We start from the raw sequence: 13,254 nt of genomic DNA, 5'->3' as shown, positions 1-13,254 counted from the left end.
TTTTCTGAGGCAGATGGAGTTCTTAATAGGCATAACTGAGTTCCCTGCCTTGTGAAGGGAAAACAACAGGGGACAAGACGGATTCAAAAAAGCTTTACAAATTACGTGGAAAGAAAGATTGCTGGTTTCATATGATGCATTTTCCTCAGAGCCCCTTCTCTGTTCTTCTTAATCCTTCTTTATCCTTTAAAATTACTTTGTGGCGTGTCTTCCCATCACAAGGATGAGGGCAGCATGAGACATCTAACCTCAGTGTGTTGGGAGAAGGCAGGAATGCAAGATGATCCTGTGCCTTAGGAGATTAGATAGACTCATACAAATTTTAGGAAGACAGTTTGGAGAATGATTTAAAAAAAAAAAATCTCCTTTAAAAAAAATCTAGACCAGAAAAAAATTCCTCTAATCACTTTAATGTAGTTCTTAACACTGATTTAATCAATTCAATCTGGTAAATATGTACTACTATCTACCTAGTTGAATAAAAAACATTTCATGTAGTCCTGATAGCATTGTGCTAATCAGCAGGATTAGAGAAGTATAGAATCTTCGCTTCTAGTACGGTTTGGACAGGGGAAGTCTGATTTCTGCCTCTCTCCTCTCTGTTTCAGTCTCTCTGTCTTCCTCCCTGATAAATGGGTGCCCTATATGTATCTTCACTTGGGATGCAATGCATTGTTTGAATTGTATCTGAGTAAGTCTGAAACCCCACAATTGGAGAAAAAAACCTTCTTCCTGAATTTGATGTTCTCTAATACACAGAAAGAATATGGAGCCTCTGTGAATGACAACAGCTTAGACAGATGCTGAGAAAGGATATTTATTTATGTGTGCAGAAGTGAGTGAGAAGGTCATTCTAAGCAGAAAGGTGGGAGCCGATTTTGTAGTCACAGAAAACTTTCTAAAGAGAGGAATGAATAGGATTGGTGAAGAACTGATACACCAAGATAATGCTGAGAGAAATTAGGAACAGCTAGAGAGTTAGGATATATTTTGGAGAAAAAAATAAAAACCACCCTGAATTTATCTACTTGTTCATCAATATGTTTGAGGTGAAACATATGAAAATATGCAAAAACATAAATATCACTCTGCTGATGATATTACAGATCCCCCAAAGCAAAGGAACACATGCCCCATTCATTCCCTGTTGATGTCAGATAGTTTATCAAGTGTTTGTGACCTAAAATGAGTGGGGGAAACTTACTATCTTTAGTTCATTTCTGCTTTCCCTCTAAGTTCAGGGATAAAACTTCAATGTGTTTATAGAGCTAATATTTTATTACATTTAATTTTATTAAAAATATATAAACATATTGAATACTTATAATTTATAACATAGCCTATATATTTATAATTTACTTATATGAAATAATGTGTTTCTTTGAGGGGGGAGGGGAGGTAGAGGGGGAGGAAGAGAGAGAGAATCTTAAGCAGGCTCCATGCCAGCTCAGAGCCCGATGTGGGGCTCAATCTCACAACCCGGAGATCATGACCTAAGCCAAAACCGAGGGTTGGATGCTTAACTGACTGAGCCACCCAGCCACCCTTATATGGCATAATTATTAAAATATACAATTAATAGTATCCTCAGAGTCATATATTTTCATATATTAAAATGTTCGCTCATGGGGCGCCTGGGTAGCTCAGTCGTTAAGCATCTGCCTTCGGCTCAGGTCATGATCCCAGGGTCCTGGGATCGAGCCCCGCATCGGGCTTCCTGCTCGGCGGGGAGCCTGCTCCTCCCTCTCTCACTCCCCCTGCTTGTGTTCCCTCTCTGGCTGTCTCTCTCTCTGTCAAATAAATAGATTAAAAAAAAAAAATCTTTAAAGTGCTTGCTCATGAAAATACTTTCTTTATGTTAAAATATTTTAAGTACTTCAGTGTTCTGCTTTTGTGATACTAAGAAATGTTGGTTTTTTTTAAGATTTATATTAAGTGTTTTTCTCTTTTTTCTAACCAACAGCTAAATTTAGAGGTCCTGTCTTATGTCACAAATGAGCCTTGTTGGTACAAAAAAGTTTATATTTTGAGGGGCTATGGAGACTTCTTGTCCTTTAAGCCTTATTTACAAAGTTTTTCTCAATTGTTTTTTAATGTCCCTCATAGAAGCTTGCCAGCAATAAGCAAAAATAAAGCTGGGACTGTGTCAAAAAATTCACTGGCCCACATTCATCCTTTTTTCAGCAGAGTTTACTCAATAGTGTTCCCCATTCAGCTATATTGTGTCAGCCAGCGGAAACAGCTAGTTGTTGTCTGAAATGAAGAATAATTGGAAACATGGTTCCTGTTTCTTTTCCTGCAAGTAACAATTCACCCATTTAACATTCTTTTGGTGCTCTTGAATTCTGTGCTAGACAGCGTTGTGCTCACTGGTCAGTTGAGGCCAGTCTGAGAAATGTTAACCTCCTATTCCCGCTGCTGACCCTCCCACTGGGAAGTAGTGATGACCATCTGATGGCCTGGCACCTCCACCTAGAGTCAGTGACATGCGGCACCAGCAGCTTTGTGTAGGTAAATGGACATCACGCTGGAAAATGCTGGGCTGGGAGAGACAGTAGTAATTATAAAAGATAAAATTTCTAGCTATTATGATCCCAACTCTATAGATAAAGAAACGAAACCCAGGAAGGTTAAGTCACTTGCCCAAGGTCACTCTGCCAGCACGCTGTGGAGCAGAGTGTCTAGATGCAGGCGCCTTTCTTCTGTACCCTATATTACAATAGCTCTTGTCCTTTATGGCCAAGTATATGATTGGTTCTGTAAATATTCCATACGCCTATCAAATGATTGCATGCTCTCTTTTTGTAAAGTGTAAATTTATTGTTTTTCTCCTCTATACTAATCACATACATAAACCCATATTTTCATGCATGTGTAATAAGCTTGTAAGTTATATTATAGTCTTCTGTATTCTTGCTTGTTTTTGATTTCATATTCTATCAAATTCTGAAAGAGCTGCATTAAAACCTACTACTATGGTTGTTATTTCATCAAATTCCGCATGTCTTTCTAGTGGGTTTTTTTCTCTTCTTTTCTTTTTTAAAACTCTCTAGTGGTTTTGATTTTTAAAATTTTTATGCTATATTTTTTAGTGCGTAATAGCTGACAATTATTATATTTTCTTCAAGTTTATAGCTGTACCACAGGAAATTGAGCTGACTCCATGTAAAATGATACCAAAATAATAGTGGCTTAAATAAACAGAAATGTATTTTTCTCAAACATAAAAAATACCTGGTGGTAAAAAGTTGAGGGCTGGTATAGAGGCTCCATGGTCATCTGGAATGCAAGCTCCACTTGTCTTCCTGCTCTGATGCCTTTTAGTATCTGGTGTCTGTTCTCCAAGTCATGGTTGCAAAATGGCTTCTGCAGCTCCAGCCATCACATGTATATTCCAGTCATGAAGGTGGAAAAAGAAGGCAGAAAGGAGTAGCTTCCAGCTTAATTAGACATCTGCAGGCCTACCCACTAACTTCTGCTTACAACTTACTGTCTACCCCAGTTGTAAAAGAGGATAGGAAAATTAATTTGTTTTTATCTGTACACATTGCTGTGCCAAATTAAATTGAGGTTTTGTTAGCAAGGGTGAAAAAGGGATGGGCATGGATGGCATAGGCATCTAGCAATCTCTGCCACTGTGCCCTTAATCATTCCATCCTCTTGTTCCTATTTAATGTTTTTGGCCTTGAATTTGATATTAATACTGTCACTCCTGGTTTTGGATTTGTCTGACATATATCTACCCAATCATTTATTTTCAAACTTTCTTTGTCACTTAGTTTGAAGTGAATTTCTTATACATAGCATAATTTTGTTTTTCAAAATAATCTGAAAGTTTGTCTTTTGAAAGGGGAATTCAACTCATTCAATTTTTATGGTAATAGATATATTTATTTTTATTCTTTTTTTTTTTATTCCTTACAATGCTTCATTGTTGTTGTTTTTTTTCCCTTCCCCCCCCTCCCCTTTCCTTAGGTTTACTGGCTTGATCTTATTTTAAGAGTTATTTCCCTCCCCTCTGTTAAGTTGAAAGTTTTCACATGAAGTGCTTAGGTCTCTTAAATAATTAAATGTTTTTGTTTTTTGTTTTTTTCTGACTGAATAACCATATCCCTGTATCTCAGAGATTCATTGTGAATATACTAAGGAAGAAATGCAATGTATTTCTTCAAAAGTAGAGGAAGGTCATTGGCACCATGTAATAATTAAGGAAGTTTATTTTCCTCACTCCCTTCAACACCACACGTAGACAGCAATGAACGCAAGCAGAGCTGGAAATGAGCCCTGTTTCAACTGAACACCACTCCTGTGTGTAGCACTTTCCAGATTCCTTTCAGAGTCTAATTATTGAAGGAAAAAGAAAAGCTATTATCCTGGATTTTGAAAGTCCACATGGGAATGAATTATGGTAAGTATTCATCCTTACATTTCTCTAAGTCTTCACTGAATGCAAAGCAAGCTCTCATGAGTGATAAAGCAAACAGTGAGTAAGACTGCAGTACATTCTATGGCTGACTATTCCCATAGTATTGGTTTTAAAAGAAGTCTTAAAACCTTTTTCCATGGAAGGCTTGAGTTCTACAAAGTTTGTTATAGTTCTGTAAGGAACTTGCATATGAAATTTAGCTTTAGATTACTTGGTGAAATTATTTTTTTTTTAAAGATTTTTTATTTATTTATTTGAGATAGAGCATGAGAGGGGGGAGGGTCAGAGGGAGAAGCAGACTCCCCGCCGAGCAGGGAGCCCCATGCGGGGACTCGATCCTGGGACTTCAGCATCATGACCTGAGCCGAAGGCAGTCGCTTAACCAACTGAGCCACCCAGGCGCCCCTACTTGGTGAAATTATTAAGCCTTTCTTGATACTTTTACCTTTTCATGAATACATTACTTCTAAAAGGAGCTTTTTTTCTCTAGTCTGGCTTCAAATTATACCTTCCACTTCATGCCACAGCAGTATACTTGTTCCCAAGAGCAACTGAGGATCTTAAAATTAAGCGAATGGTACAAGTGTTACCATCTAGGTAGGAATTTTGCTGTTTTATCATGGGGCACAATGTAAAAGAAGAAACCAAAGTTTTGCTAAAGCCATATAACTTCTACCCAACTTCATCATTCTTCATTACTTCTTTAGTTTTTAAATATATTTTTTAAAGATTTTATTTATTTATTTGACTGGGAGAGAGAGAACGAGCACAAGTAGTCAGAGCGGTAAGCAGAGGGAGAGGGACAAACAGACTCCCCGCTAAGCAGGGAGCTCGACGCGGGGCTCAATCCCAGGACCCTGGGATCATGACCTGTGCCAAAGGCAGATGCTTAACCGACTGAGCCACCCAGGCACCCCTAACTTACTTCTTTAAAAAAAATTATTATTATTTTAGATTCCCTGGGGGTATGATTTGGCTACAAATTGGTATGCATTTTGATGAATCTTACCACAATAATTCCATACAGCAAACTATTTGTACTCTGCAAAATTTTTACATATATCTAATAAATAATATATTCCATACAAGAAATGCTCGGCCTTGAAACATTTGGGTTATAATATTTGTCTTGGGGCTGGCTCTCTCTCTTGTTAGGATCAAGAATGGAGTGACCCCTCATTCTGTCACTCGCTATTATATCATTGGGGCAAAGGGACAAAGACTCAGTTCTGTTGTTGGAAGTGACTCCTTTTCCATTATCACTATTTTCCTGCAACACTTTAGTCAAAAGGAGCAAGGCACTATGTCACAGGTAGAGAAAAATTAATAAAGTAATAAATTTAAAATGTCCCACCTTGTCCTCTCGCTAAGTATTTTCCCTCTAGTATGGACTATGTAAGAAGCCAGCCCCACTTCAGCCTCAAGAGAAGTGACAGAGATACGAGAATGAAAAAGAAGAGTGTCTGACAAAAATACAATTATTTTAGGAAACTATAGATAAATAAACATGTTATGAGATTTGAATTAGCATGTAGTGTGAGTTTAATTTTATTGGCTACTAATATTGATTAAAAATGAGGATTCACAAGATTGGCCCTATGTTGAAGCTGGATGACAGGTCCATAACGATGGACCTGTCATTTATACTATTCTTCTACCTTTGGGTATGTTTGAAACTTTCCGTAATGAGTTTTAAAAAGAAAAGAAATAAGGTTTCCAAAAACTGTTCTGGATCGGTTAATTCTGAAACACAGATTCCTCTTTATATGCCCATAAAAAAGGTATCATAAATATGTTCATTAATGGAGTTCACAATTGGTTTGGATTCAGTATATCAACAAAATTCTTCAGCCCTGTGTCTTAGTCCTGCAGTGGATACTCTGTGATCGAACCTGGAAAATAATAGACTCATCCAGCTTTCATGAGTTAAGTGAGGAAAAAAACCCTGTGACTAAATTTTATATCTTACAGAAGTATTTGAGGAATAACCATGTTTGAAAGGAGAGTTTTCTCATGAATTGTATAGAATTCTGGTACTACAGAGAGACTGCTTCTTTGCTAAGAACAAGTAGGAAATAAATATTATAAATAAATGAACCATTCTAAAAGTCTGTTTCATAGTTTCTTCTCTTTGTAAAATTTCTCATATAAGGTGCAGCTTCTTCATTTTCTTCTCAGCTGGCCTGGGCTTAGGGCGATGATCTGCCACTCTCATGTATCAAGTAAATGCTAGAATATAGAAATATACGTAATCCTTGCCTAGGGTACAGTTTGAGTGGGTAGATGTGACACAAGAAAGGCCGTGGAACTCTAGTGGGGTACAAATGCATTGGTGTCCAGGAGGCCTGTGTGATAGATGTGACCATGGCATGCTTGGTGACTTTTCTGGTTGGTTTGCTTAGATTTCAACCCAACTTTAACAATGGGGTGAAATGCACACTACACGGTATCAGGAAGATGTGGAGTGGCTTTGCCACTCAGATAAAATTAAATGCTGAGAAATAAAACCCCTAAAAACTGGATATAGGGAAGAAGGGAAGACAATATTTTATCATTACAAATCAATCAAATTTTTACTAAATCCCTCTTCTGATGATTGCTCACACTTTAAAGCTAGCAAATCTTGGTTTACAAAATACTTTCACATACATTATCTTACCTGATCCTCTCAACGAACCAGTGAGGTAAGTGGAGCACTCTTAAGATGAAGAAATCACATCTCAGAAATGTAAGTGCTTCCTGAAGGTCTCATACCAGCTAGATGGGGCCGGGGGCCCAGAAACCACCCAGATCTCCACACACTGTCCTGTGGTCATTCCCTGTTGACCACCCAGTATTATGCTTCTCTAGCCTGTGTTTGGTCCTGTGGGGGATTGAAAAGAAGTAAAGCCATGATCCCTGCCCTCAGCGAGTTTATGATCTAGATGGGAAGATAAAAGTTTTACATAAGAAAGCAAGCAGAGAATTATTAAGCATTAAACTGTATGAAATGGGCTATAACTACAATAACATTTGTGTTATTTTAATTGGAAAATAAGGCATGATAAATTCTACCCAAGCACTGAAACATGCATTTGTAGGTGCCCAAGAACACTGGTCAACCAAATGTGTCTCAAGTCTTCCAGCCAGGCAATACATGCTTTCCTGGAGGAGTCCCATGATTGATTCTTGACTGGGAGGAAAGCCTGTAGAGGAGAAAGGAGAAGACAATATCTTTTCATACACTATCCTGTACTTGCGGATACAATCTTGCACAGCTCCCCAGTGACACATGGTTGCTTGCAAGAGCCAATTCTTAAATTGCTGAATTCTTATTAGCCTCTGTTGAGCCTCCAACGAGAACCGGAAGCTTGTGGTGGAAGCTAGTCTTAGCACATCTTCGTTAGATCCTCCAGGCCATCAAAGGAGACTACGAAGCAAAGTGCCTCTTTGCCTCCTCCTATTTACCTAACTGCAAAGGGAGAAAAGTGGAAGAGTCAAGATTTTTTAAGAAAACTGCCTAGAGATAGAAGAATGGGCACATTTGTTCTACCCTCAGAGGAACCATGCACTTCAAAAGTCTGCGGGGAATCTGTGAGCACTTTTATTTCCTGATGTTCTAATGCTCAAACCTAAAACTTTCCAAACCCATTTTTGTTTTAGAAGCAAAATTCTACTGGAAATATCTGTTCTTTCTTTTTTGGCAAAGTAAACCTGTCCTCAGAGACAGCTGCAGGCCAGTCACTGTCTGTGGCTCCCCCACTGAGTGGCGTATTCCCTGGGAGCCTCCATGGGGACTTCCAAAGCCATCAATGAGTGTCTGGTAGCAAGCCTTTAAAATAATGCACATGGTTATCCAGGCTTACCAGCATTATGGACACTCCCGTGCAACCTTCTTCAAAGTGCTAATTTGCTTACATGTCCTTTGGAGTAGGCCAGCATGGATGGATCTCCTATACAACCCAACAGTCACATGGCAGAGCAGTGCTGGAGTTACTCCTCAAGCCTTGATGCCTGCCCACCTGAGAGGAGGAGAGGGCCTGGGAGAAATCAACTTGGAGTGGGAATGCAACCGTAACATGCTGTGCGCAAATGTGAGGGTACGCTTTGGAGGCACGGTCAATGCTTCCAACAACACTGAGCACTGGAGAGCAAATGTGAACACGTGCTGTTTGACTCCAAAGCCCAAGCACAGAACGGCTACCGCTGGACCACCCCTGCCCTCAAAGAGGCAGCCATTGAATTATTTTTTCAGGAGTGGCGTAGATTTATGCTGAGTCATTCAGGCTTTCATTTCACCCACTGGTTATGAAAGTGGATTCTAGAACCAGCTCTGTCACATGTGTGACCTTATGGGCACGTTAGTTAAAAACTCTCTGTGCCTTCAATCCCCCACGTTAGGACCTTGCCCGGCACATATTATTCACTGTATGAGCATCTGCTGTTTTCATACATTCGGTCTTCTAATATTAACGTTAAACCTCTGCTCTGGACACCGCTACATGTTGAGATGTAAAAACAAATACGATACAGTATGTGCCTTCAGTGGGCTTACACGCTACATTAGAGCCTCGGGCTTTATTTCTCTTCTGTGCCTAGCACAAAAGAGGTACTCAATCAATGTGTTTGAATGTATGACTGGATTGAGGAAATGGGCAAGGATACTGATAATTTCAGTTACATGACTATATTTAACAGTGCCTGCCACACAGGAACCTGGCACCGTATAAGCATTCTTAGCTATTTTAATTATTAATTTGGTAGAATAAATGCTGAGACTTTGAGCATGGACTAGAGGCTGAGGGCGAGGAGGTGGAGGTGCACTCAGGGAAGTCTTCCAAGAGGCAGTATCATTGAGCTTCGTTTTGATCAGTGAGTGGGTGTTAGCCAGTAAGAGAAGAGGGCTAAGTGTGTTCTAGGCAGCAGGAACATTGTGTGCAGAACTAGAGAGCCGTGAAATAGCACAATACATTCAGGGAGCTCCGAGTGGGCAAGTACGGCCAGAGTCCCATCCTCGTGGTGACATACAGCGTGTGCTTGTTAAATCAGCGTGTGAGATCAGAGGCTGGGAAATGAAACAAAACAAATGCAACATCGTTTGTGTCACCTTGGCCTTTAGCATTGACTACATAACCAGTCCCCGACCCAGTGTCTGGTGAATTTTACGTTGTTCGGTATAGTACTTGCCTTCGTACAAATGCTGTTAGTCTCCACGCAGTACTGTGCCGTGGTCAGCCCCTTCTTGTCTTCTCATTGAGGACGTGAACTGGCTTCATTTATCTGCTTTTCCAAAGTGATTGAGCTGAATTAACAACAGAGTCGATGGGATCATCGTATAGATGAAGTTGTTTTTGCATAGTAACATAGATTCTCTAGATCAAGGGTGAGCAAACTATGGCCTGAGGGCCAAATCCTCGCCACTGCCTGTTTTGTAATTAAGTTTTTTTTGGAGCACAGCCATGCCCATTTGTGTACATGTAGTCTACAGCCGCTTTAGCGCTATTTAACAGAGCAGAGTGACAGAGGCTATACTGCCTGCTCGGAGCAAAATATTTACTAGCAGGCTCTTTGCAGAAAACATCTGCCAATCTTGCTGTAGGGTCATGTCTTCTAATCGGATGCTAAGGAGAAATCAGCTAATATTTAAGACAGAAGATTGAGTTGGTGTAGAACCAACATGGCAAACAATAGGTTATTAAATTTTTAAAATTCTCTGCCAAGAAGAGAGAGCATTACAAATATGTTAGCCATAAAGAGCTCAATAAATATGTATACGTGAATAAACACAGATTCTGTGATTGGTCTTCAGACTTGACTCTGAGCTCCTGGCAGTGAGGGGGTAAAAAAAAAAAAAAGAAGGGAATTGGACACCTTTATCCATTACCTATTGCTTCATCACAAACCACTTTAACATGAAGTGGTTTAAAACTGCTACCATGTACTATTTCTCATGAGACTGTGAGTTGGTTGAGTGTTTTTGCTAATCCAGGCTGGGCCCGACTGATCTTGGTGGGCTTGCTCATGCATGTGTGGGCAGCTGGTACGTTAGCGCTGGGCTGGCTGGTCTGGGATGGCCTCAGCTAGGCCGGTTCATCTCTACTCCACATGATCTCTCATCCCCCAGCAGGTTAGCATGGGCTTAGGCAAGTATCCGTGGTGGGTTCCAAGAAAGAAAATGGAAGCACACACGTGAAGTTTTATGCTCGCACCTGGCACACTGTTACTTCTGCTGCATTCTAGTGGCCAAAGCAAGTCAAAGCCCAGCCTAAATTCAAGGAGCCGGGGAATAGACTCTAACTCTTGGTGTGAATTGCTGAAAAGTCACGTTGCCAGGGGTAGAGAAACAAGAGGGAGAGAATTGGGGCCATGATTGAAGTCAATCAAACAGCATCTAGATCAGCATTTTTCCAACCAAAATATATATTTTTTAAAGTCATCTCTGTGGTCTAAAGTGGAAAAGAATAGTCATCATATGTTTATTCAGCCCAACCCACAGGTATGAATCATCAGTGTCTTCAACTAAGAGGACCGATATCTTCTAGTTAATGACAGAAGCAGAGGAGGAGTGGAAAGAAGCCTGTCAGAGGAATGGTACTATCATATGAGACCCAGACCCATATTAAAATGCCACTTGACAAATTTCACCAGGGAATCAGACTCCATTTTAATGGATTAACAGAATAAGCAAAATCGTTATTAGAGAAGTAACCAATGACTAAACTAAACATTAGCTTTTGAGACTAAAGCCTAAACAGACCTACAATATTCCCACTGACCATTCCCATTCCAGTCCACTTCTGTTTTGGGTTGGCATTAAAATTGGTCACTGTATTCAAAGACAACATTGCTATCTATGGATACAGGTGTGATAAAAAATACAGGTAGGGAATAAATTTTCTTTTTTAAAACTCACTAGCCATGTGACACTTTTCTTTTTTTTATTCCTGGAATATCTTCATTACTACCAAACTTGCCTCAATAAATAATAAGCATAAATAGCAACAGTGGATGTCAGAAATCCTCCTTAACTGTTCTTTTCCTGGTACCATGGGTTGTCAGTAAGAAGAGAGTAACCCTATGTAGCTCTTACTCCTTACAGTCATTCAGAATCCCCTGCAAATCGAAACAAACTACTAAAGACAAAATCAAAATTGCCAAAGCACCCAGACAAGCCCCCCAACCTAGGTTTAAGAACGTTCTTTCCAGCCTAGAGCCAGACAGGGTGTTTGGCCTTGTTCTCAAGAAGCCAATGGCTTTACACATGGTCTTCCATGGCATTGTCACCATCAGACTTCTGTGGTAGCGGCAGGAGGACATGGGGAAGAACATAATGGGATTTAAGGAACTATTGGACGCCTGTTGTCTCAGACATCGGGATCAGCTGTGAATGGAAATGCATGTCAATTTCGACGGCATGAAAAGGAACTGGAGTGTTATTATTGAAGAGGTGGAGAGGAGCCCTTCAGGATGCTTGCAGATGACTCGTTTCTGGGAGGGCTGGGGGGAGGTAGAGCTGTCTCGGGAAGAACAAACGAAGCTTCCAAAATGTGGGTTCAGGAAATCAGAAGTTAACCTTGGGCGGATCACACAAAGGTTAAATGATGTATATAAAATAGCTGGCAGAGTACTTAGGAGGGTAGACCTCAATAAATGTTGGTTTCTTCCCTCTCTTTGCATCTCCCACCCACCTTAGGGATCTCTTAAAAAAACAAAAGACCTGTCAGCCAGCTGTCATTAGAAAGATGTCAAATACGATAAGCTGCTGATAGGTGGTAACGATCAACAAAATTCACACTCAGGTGGATGGAGCAGGGCACATCACCTCTCCCGCCCCTCTCCTTATCACAGCTTGGAGGCAGCACAAAGACATTCCTTCCTTCCTGCAGAGGAGGTGTGTGTGTTCTCTCAGACCTACCTTGGCATTCCTTGATGTCTTAGAGAAGCAGATGACCCTGGCTGAGCAAGACAGTCAGCAGAACAGCAGTCCTTGATGCTGCAACTGGAAATTTCCATTCTTTGCTTGCAGCTCTGAAAAAAAAAAAAAATCTAAAGAGCCCAGTAGCTGGGAAATTTCCACGATGGAAAATTTTAACATATTCTTTAGCTCTAAACTATGCAGGTTTACGGAGACTATTTTTTTTCTTTTGGTAATTTCCTTCTTTAACAATAATTTATGAACATGGTAACGCTCCAGCTGTGGGAAGAAGGAGGGCAAGATGACTTGCTGGAGAATGGGTATGGTTGGCTAGTTGTAGGCTGGGCTGTATACACATTTGACCACCCGAACCATAGAAATGCAGATCAGTACAAGACCCACGGGGTGGGAACTCATCCAAAATAGAGATAGTTTGCTCTGGAGCACTGCAGAGAAATCTGTGTAGAGACTGGAAGTGGAAAGTGGATGGATACAACTTTGGAACAGGAGATGGTGAGTTCTATTGCAGCAAAAAAAAAATCTCAGGCAGATTCCTTAGGCCACTGCTTCTTAAATGTAAACAAGCATATAAATCACCTGAGAATCTTGTTAAGATGCAGATTATGATTTGGTAGCTCTGGGGTGGGGCCTAAGACTCTATGTTTCTAACAGGCTCCCAGCTGATGCTGATGCTGCCCTTCTGAGGACCACACTGAGTCACCAGACCATAAACAAACCTCATCACTATGAGGTCAGCTTGCCTTCCACAGCAAAACAGAGTCAAAGGGCAGTCAGAGGTGAGCTCCCTTGGGGTCGTTTTCTTAGGTTACAAAGCTAGGGTCTAAGAGTAGAACTGAATGCCTTCTGGAAAGATGCTTCATGCAAGTCTGAATAAAATGGATCTTTTGAAATGTCAGGATGCATACAGTTACCA

The 13,254-nt window shown here is 40.4% G+C and overlaps 1 protein-coding gene and 1 long non-coding RNA gene across 5 annotated transcripts in view; one reads left to right on the top strand and one right to left on the bottom strand.

Annotated features, from left to right (window-relative positions):
- LOC145716373 (uncharacterized) overlaps positions 1-8,401 on the bottom strand; it is a 31,485-nt gene extending 23,084 nt beyond the window's left edge. For 2 of the 3 annotated variants that reach the window (XR_014138999.1, XR_014138997.1), the window contains exon 1: positions 3,235-3,939. This is a non-coding gene — a long non-coding RNA (uncharacterized LOC145716373). Of the gene's footprint in view, positions 1-3,234; positions 3,940-7,085; positions 7,612-8,271 lie in introns of those variants that run through there. The other variant, XR_014138998.1, reaches the window with a different exon arrangement.
- Positions 1-13,254, top strand: part of MKLN1 (muskelin 1) — a 329,771-nt gene that overhangs the window by 47,013 nt on the left and 269,504 nt on the right. The window lies entirely within an intron of this gene.

The sequence above is a fragment of the Leptonychotes weddellii genome, chromosome 12 (genome assembly GCF_054177405.1).
Source record: "Leptonychotes weddellii isolate Sample4059 chromosome 12, ASM5417740v2, whole genome shotgun sequence".
Lineage (NCBI taxonomy): Eukaryota > Metazoa > Chordata > Mammalia > Carnivora > Phocidae > Leptonychotes > Leptonychotes weddellii.
The sequence above is the reverse complement of the archived record's forward strand: the minus strand, read 5'-3'. Positions and strand labels throughout refer to the sequence as shown.